General features: G+C 35.4%; 1 protein-coding gene across 2 annotated transcripts in view; it reads left to right on the top strand.

Moving 5' to 3' along the window:
* Positions 1-2,833: 2,833 nt before the first annotated feature.
* The window catches only part of LOC120348894 (multiple coagulation factor deficiency protein 2 homolog), a 28,919-nt gene continuing 23,990 nt past the window's right edge, over positions 2,834-7,762 (top strand). Inside the window, exon 1 of one of the 2 annotated variants that reach the window (XM_039437350.1) lies at positions 2,834-3,046. The gene's annotated coding sequence lies outside the window, so the exon portion shown is untranslated. Of the gene's footprint in view, positions 3,148-7,762 lie in introns of both variants that reach the window. The other variant, XM_039437351.1, reaches the window with a different exon arrangement.

The following is a 7,762-nucleotide window of genomic DNA, read 5'->3' as shown; positions in this document are numbered from 1 at the left end:
GAAGAAGAAGAAGAAGGAGAAGGAGGTGGAGCGAGAAGGAGAGGAAGAAGTGGAAGGAGAACAAGATATAGGTGTAGGAGGAGAAAGAGGATATGGGCATGGAGGAGGTGAGAGAGAAGTAGGAAGCGGGGAAGAAGAAGAAGAAGAAGAAGAAGAAGAAGAAGAGGAAGAAGAAGAAGAAGAAGAAGAAGAAGAAGAAAGAAGAAGAAGAAGAAGAAGAAGAAGAAGAAGAAGAAGAAGGAGAAGAAGAAGAAGAAGTGAGAACAAGAAGAAGAAAAAGGAGAAGAACTGAAAGATAAATTTATAAATGAAAGAAGCTTTGGAATATGTAGGTGGTCGGACAATATGTGGAGAAAAATGGAAGATTAAAAGAGAAATTTGAAAATAAGTAGAGAAGTAGATAGAAAATTTAGTAGAAAAGGATGAGAACTTCAAAAGGAGACAAAGTATCGAAGAGAAAGTTGAGTAAGAAAATAAAAAACGGAATGGTATTCAATATTTTCGGTATAAATTTGACCAAAATCGTTGGAGCCGTTTTCGAGAAAATCGCGAAAAACCCTGTTTTTGACAACATTTTCACCATTTTAGCCGCCATATTGAATTGGATTTGATCGAAATTGTTCGTCTCGGATCCTTATATTGTAAGGACCTTAAGTTCCAAATTTCAATTCATTCCGTTAATTGGGAGATGAGATATCGTGTACACAGACGTACATACACTCATACACACACACACACACACACACACACACACACACACACACACACACACAGACCAACACCCAAAAACCACTTTTTTGGACTCAGGGGACCTTGAAACGTATAGAAATTCAGAAATTGGGGTACCTTATTTTTTTTCGGAAAGCAATACTTCGGAAAGTAAAAATGCTTCAGATGAATTTCTTCCTCTAGAATGGGATGAATGAAGCAAATGATAGAATTATGAGAAAGACGAATGAGACATATAAGAAGAAGGAGATGAAGAAGATGGAGTCGGGAGAGATGGAAAATTGAGAAATGCAGATATCCAGCAGTAATTGATCATTTTCGGCTTGGTCCGTTCCGAGGCTTATTGCTCAACTAATTCAAACGCGGCAAATAATGTCTGTGAGATAAATCTGACGAATCGGAGCACCCATAGATGAGAAGCTACCGTATCTCTGACTGTATTTTGATCTATGGTGAGACCCACTTGAAACTGTCAGCAATTTTCCCCATCTACCTCTAGGTGTATTTTGATGACCAAATTGAATTCATTGGGTGCAAATTGATCATACAAACTGGAATGTTTTGGAAAGCGTGCAATTTCGTGAAGATTGAAACTGGCTCAAAGGCATTGTTTCCCGACGTTCACCTTTTTGACCGAACGAAGTGAGGTCTAAGATTCAAGTCGACGCTTCGGCATTTCTCTTAATGTTTATATGTTGCGCATTTACGGCGAAACGCGGTAATAGATTCCCATGAAATTTGACAGGTATGTTCCTTTTTAATTGCGCGTCGACGTATCTACAAGGTTTTTGGAAATTTTTCATTTCAAGGATAATATAAAAGGAAAAAGGAGCCTCCTTCATACGTCAATATTAGAGTAAAAATCAGACTATAGAATTATTCATCATAAATCAGCTGACAAGTGATTACACAGATGTGTGGAGAAGCCAGTCTATTGCTGTATTTCCATAAGGTCTATAGTTTCAATCAGGTACTTGTGGATGAGAATACTGCGTGAGGTCTACGGTTCACAGAACTACTAGTTAGTTATTAAGTCCGTGAAAAATTATATAAGACGGCATGGTTGCCAATTTCCTTCATCCACCCACCTTCTAAAGTAGTAGCTGTGATTCGAATCATCCCGGTATAGGCTGATTAATTTCTTTCTAGATATTATTTATATCTCCATTCTTTCTTCCTTTATTTTTTGCTTCTTCATTATTTCTCTCTTCATTCTTTACTTATTAATTCTTACAATAAGTACATCATCAAAATGTAAGAGAGAGGAAAAAAAGATGACCTTGTGCTATTCCCCTCCCAAAATCAGATAAGGTAATCCGAAATATCAATAATTATTGTATATTCTTGTTGAAAATGATAAATTCTAAATCAAATATATTCCATTCACCAAGGAAATATTTCTCTTCATTATAAATATTTTCGTAATTCAGATTAAATACTCTGGTAGTTTATTTTTTTAATTCTACAAGCATGAAAACTGTCTTGTGTTAGAATTTTTACTTAGTGAAATTTTAAATATTTTTTGTGATTGTGAAGGAAGATTTTTGTTTGGATTTCTATTTTGAAACTAATTTATTTGATAAATTTGAATATTATTGTAGTACATACATTTTTTGGACTCAAAATAGTGTGTGAATTAAGTTATGATTTACATAACCTCTAGACTGTGTATTCCAAATTTATGTTTAAAGCAGTTTTGGGCGAATGCCTGTTGTTTTTACCTGCATTGTATCTATTGTCTATTGTCTATGATTATCTTCATAGCATAGTTCTAAATTTTTCATATTTTTTCACGTGTCTAATCTGGAAACAGAACTTATTCAGCTTGACAACAAACATCTAAAAATTCAGAAACAAACCCCGTTCAAACGATTTCAAACAAGATTGAAACGGAAGCACAAATTCAATTCTCAAAATAATTGGTAAACGGTGTCTCATAACAGATAACTGAATCACATTATACAGGTGCGTATTCAAAGGCTGGCCGAAACTTTTCAAACGGCTCTCGTAAATTACCTAACACGCAATTTATTAAAAAGTTGGTCGCATTTCCATACACTTTAAATCAGATTTCCATGTATAATTAGAGTGGACGCTTTTACAGGAGAGCTGAGGCGCTGTGGGAGGAAAATGTTGAGGGTCGTGCGATCTAGCGGTGGAAATGTGAACTACGTCGAAGGAAATCAGCGAAACAGCGCGCAGGTTTGGTTTGATTATCGATTAAATCTACAATCCCCGGAGGAAACATGGGGAGCACATCTGTGATAGCACATGTCGTTGCTAAAAATTGGAATATCCAGGATAATTTTCAAAACAGGTGAGTCTGTCAGTCAGTAATATTGTTGTGATTAGATTTGATAGTGGGGAAATTTGAAGATTTACAGGTTTGAGGTCCTGTAACCTCAGTGAATTCGAAAGGTACCTGATATTTTTGAAATATCAGCATGAAACATGAGCATGAAATTGTAGGGTTAGAGGTTATTTTGTTATCATTAAGCTGCATTTACACCAAAGTTATTAACAAAATGTTTATTTCTCCGTTCTTATAGATTGTAATATCGGGGGATCGAGCTTTGCTCTGGAGTGTAAAAGCATAGAAAATTTGTAACCAAAGATTGAATTTATAGTTTATATTTATTTATCTATTCATTTTCTCAGTCGTCCAATTATTTTTACAGTTATATGAGGAGGCACAATAGGCTTATGCCCAAAACTGTCCCTTTTTAAATTCATACTACAGTCCAAACAAAATCTAATTAAGCTACTATCACTCATCAAAATAGCAATATTTATTCACACTTCAAAAAACAAGCACATCATTAATCACAAATAGATATACTATGAATTCTATTTAGAATGATATACAATGTTTGCTACGATATTTGTAAACATACTATGTACTATTCTACACTAACAGCATCTAGTTACTATTTTGGACTTTCTGAAGTACCGTAAACATGTTTTCTAAAAAAAAGAGAAATAAACGAAAATAAGTTTCTCTTGCTGAATTTTTCTTCTCGTGAGATCAGCTGGATGATCCCACACATGCACTCGTTCACTCTCTTCCATTACGGTATCGACAGACGACAAAATTTCCAGCTGTTTTTCCAAGGACGTATAATTATATCCTTCTAATGTCCTTCAGCAAGTTATCTCAGGGTTGAGACTTAGTGCAATCGAATCTTCATATCATAAACCTACCTTGTTCCATATTTTATTCGTCAAGGAGATATATTTTTCAAAGATCAAATAAAAGACTCTCTACATTATTTAAAAAACGATCTGGCAGCGTTGCGGAGCTAAAAAACGATATCTACTTTGTCCAAGGATAGCAACATCAATGATTATCAAATACTGCCATTATTGACCGAGCGAAGTAAGGTCTAAGATTCAAGTCCAAGTCAACGGTTTGGCATTTCTCTTAATGTTCAAATGTTTTTATGTTGCGCATTTACGGCGTAACGCGGTAATAGATTTTCATGAAATTTGACAGGTATGTTCCTTTTTAAATTGCGCGTCGACGTATATACAAGGTTTTTGGAAATTTTGCATTTCAAGGATAATATAAAAGGAAAAAGGAGCCTCCTTCATACGCCAATATTACCGTAAAAATCAGACTATAGAATTATTCATCATAAATCAGCTGACAAGTGATTACACAGATGTGTGGAGAAGCCAGTCTATTGCTGTATTTCCATAAGGTCTATAGTTTCAATCAGGTACTTGTGGTTTGAATGTCAAGTGTGTGTTGTGTTTTTGAGAGACAGAGAGAGAGAGAGAGAGATGATTATTTGCCTTTATAAGGGAGTTAGGGCTTCAGGTCCTCTCTGCCACACAACCCGAGAGAGAGATAGGGAGAGAGATAGAGAGATTGATTGATTGATTGAGTACTTTATTTATGTAGATTACAATATATACTGGCTTATACACTTATATACAATAGCTTACAATACAGCAAAATTATAGATGAATTTAAATAATATAGACTAAGAAAATAATTATTGAACTGTATATGATATGAAAAAGTAATTTGTAATATAATAACTATAGATAATTATATTATTATGCATCTACATAAATTGGCGGAGCTTTGGACATATCAATGTCCATTCTTCGGAATGAATATTAAAAATATCCTTCCCACTAACTCTCTACCAAATCCCACCCACTAACTCTACCCAGAGAGAGAGATAGAGAGAGAGAGAGTGTGAGAGAGATAGAGAGAGAGAGATAGAGAGAGAGAAAAAAAGAGAGTGAGAGAGAGATAGAAACGAGATAGTAGTAAGGCTAGGCGCTCACCAGTTTTAGTGAAGACAAGACAAGACATGATCAGACACGTTTAGTCACAATACTTCACGTTGTTGTTTATGACGCAACTCACACTGATTAGTCATTGCAATTAGACATGATTGTCTTCATAAGCAACAATGTGAAGTATTGTGACTGAACATGTCTGATCATGTCTTGTCTTGTCTTGACTAACTGGTGACCGCCTATCCTTATTGAGCAGGTTTTCTCTTATTCGAGATAAAGAAGAGTACATTATCTATAGTATGATAAAGGAAAGAATTTGCTTATACACTTACGGGATAGGAAATTCAAGAATGGCGCATCATCACGTCTGAACTACTCAGCAAAAATATACATAATTGAACAAACGTTAGCGAGTTCTCACTTTCGAATTACTGAAAGCCAACGTCGGTGTCCGTCTGTTTGTATTTTCTACAATAACTTTGGAAAGAATTTATCAATCAGCTCCAAATTTTGAACACCGTATTCTTCAAACCTTTCTACAGGTCAAGTGTTTGGACTTTTTAACATCAAAATGAACTTTATTCCGAAGTGACAAGTGTAAATTTATAGTATTGTGCTGACTATAACCTTAGTGTCCGATTTCCCATTAGGGAACTTTGGACTATATACGGCGAGGTAGGAACTACCCTTGGGTCTCCCATTCAAAGCCATACGCTAATTATAATAAAAAACAGGTCAAGTTCGTTGGACAACAAAATTGACTCACTCCTTCGTCCTTTTTCAGGATATAAAAATAACATTGAAAGTGCATGAGAAACAATTTGTTGTGATTTAGTCAACTGAAGAAATTACATGCAATTACTACAGATTTTCCAATCATTCATTCAAAACAACAGCTGAGGCTATTTGGGAGCTATCACACAGACAGACCTTCATGCGCTGACACATCATTTCAGCTGGTTAATAATTATACAACTTTTACATCAACAAACTGATACGGGTTGAAATATCAATTTGCGGTCTTCATCATTCATTGTTGAAAAACGATCTGGCAACGTTGCAGAGCTAGAAAAGGATAGAGCTATCTGCTTTGTCGAATGATAGACAAGGATAGCAAACACCAATGTTAAGCAAATACTACTATTATAACGTGGACCTCACTATAGGAAAAGACAAAAATTTGTGCGACTTTTGCGGATATACGCGTGCATGTAGCTAACAAAGGGTGCAGCAAGCATTTCTCTCACTCACTCAATCTATCACTTATCTTTCTTCCTCTCTTCCTCTCTATTCTCTCACATAATCTCTCTCTCAAATTAAATTGGTCTCATCCCCCACCCATCCCACAAATACAAACCTTTAAACCTGTTATAGAATGAATTGTATATATATTATATAAACTCATGTTATTTTAATTATCCACTGCTACTGCTGTATATTACTTAAAGTTGATTACCCTGATCTACTTTCAGCCTACTTCATTTTATTAATCAATAATTTGATCTTATCTACCTATATAATTATTTTACTCTATCAATTTTCTGTTTTTTTTCTCTTAAATTTATATTGATTAAAACTTTTACAATATTTCCATTGATAAATAAATCCTTAGTTTAATTAATTAAATTAACGTTTTGGTAGAGAGTAGTGGGGAGATATTTTTAATATTCTTTCCGAAGAATGGACATTGATATGTCCAAAGCTCCGCCAATTTATGTAGATGCATAACAATATAATATCTATAGTTATTATTTACAAATTACTTTTTCATATCATATATACAGTTCATAATTATTTTCTCAGTCTATATTATGTAAATTCATCTATAATTTTGCTGCATTGTAAGCTATTGTATATAAGTGTATAAGCCAGTATATATTGTAATCTACATAAATAAAGTACTCAATCAATCAATCTCTTACACTCTCTCTCTCTCTGTCTTTCTCTTTCTCTTCTTTCTCTCTCATTCTCACTCCGTCTCTTTCGCTTTCTCTCCCTCAATCTGCCAACACACACAAATTATCTCTCTCTCTCTTACACACACACCAAATCTTCCACTCTATCTTTCTCTCTCCAAGGGTGGCCCCCCGAACTGGTTACCCCGCTGTTAGTGAAGGCAAGACCACTATACAGCAGTTGTAACTCCGATTGAGATCAAAAGAAAATCTGACGGCTAATTATCGGTTTGAGCTGTGAGGGTGGCGAAATCCAAAAACCACCCCCTGGTCCGGAAACCATCGTCCCTTGCCGACAATTATGGGTCAAACCTGCCCCGAAAGGGTCGGGTGGGGTTGGGGTTTACGGTATTACGACTCCAAAACCATTATTATTCTTTCTATAGAGCGAGAACAATTGGCGATCGACTGATGTGGCGTGGGTGCTGTAGGCCTATACTTGTGACAGGTGTTGAATCGTTGAATCCGGTCATGAATTATTTATGGGGCTTCGGATGCTGAGTGACGACTGAAGATTGTAGTTATGTGGATGTTATCGAAGTAGAGTGGTTTGATTTGAGACTTTGTTTGCTCATTTTAAATAGTATGTAGATGGACTAAGGGCCATTTGCACAGTGTAAGTTTAAGCTAAAGCTTAAACCAAATCTGTTTTTTTTAAGTATGTAGATGGACTATGGGCCATTTGCACAGTGTAAGTTTAAGCTAAAGCTTAAACCAAATCTTGATTTTTCTGGTTTAAACTAAAATTCCGATTGCACAGTATCAGTTTAAACTCTGTATTGGGTTTTAACTCTGGGAAAGTTTAAGCCTCCAAAGCAGGAGGT

Source organism: Nilaparvata lugens, chromosome 11, assembly GCF_014356525.2.
Source record: "Nilaparvata lugens isolate BPH chromosome 11, ASM1435652v1, whole genome shotgun sequence".
In the NCBI taxonomy this organism is placed as follows: domain Eukaryota; kingdom Metazoa; phylum Arthropoda; class Insecta; order Hemiptera; family Delphacidae; genus Nilaparvata; species Nilaparvata lugens.
The sequence above is the reverse complement of the archived record's forward strand: the minus strand, read 5'-3'. Positions and strand labels throughout refer to the sequence as shown.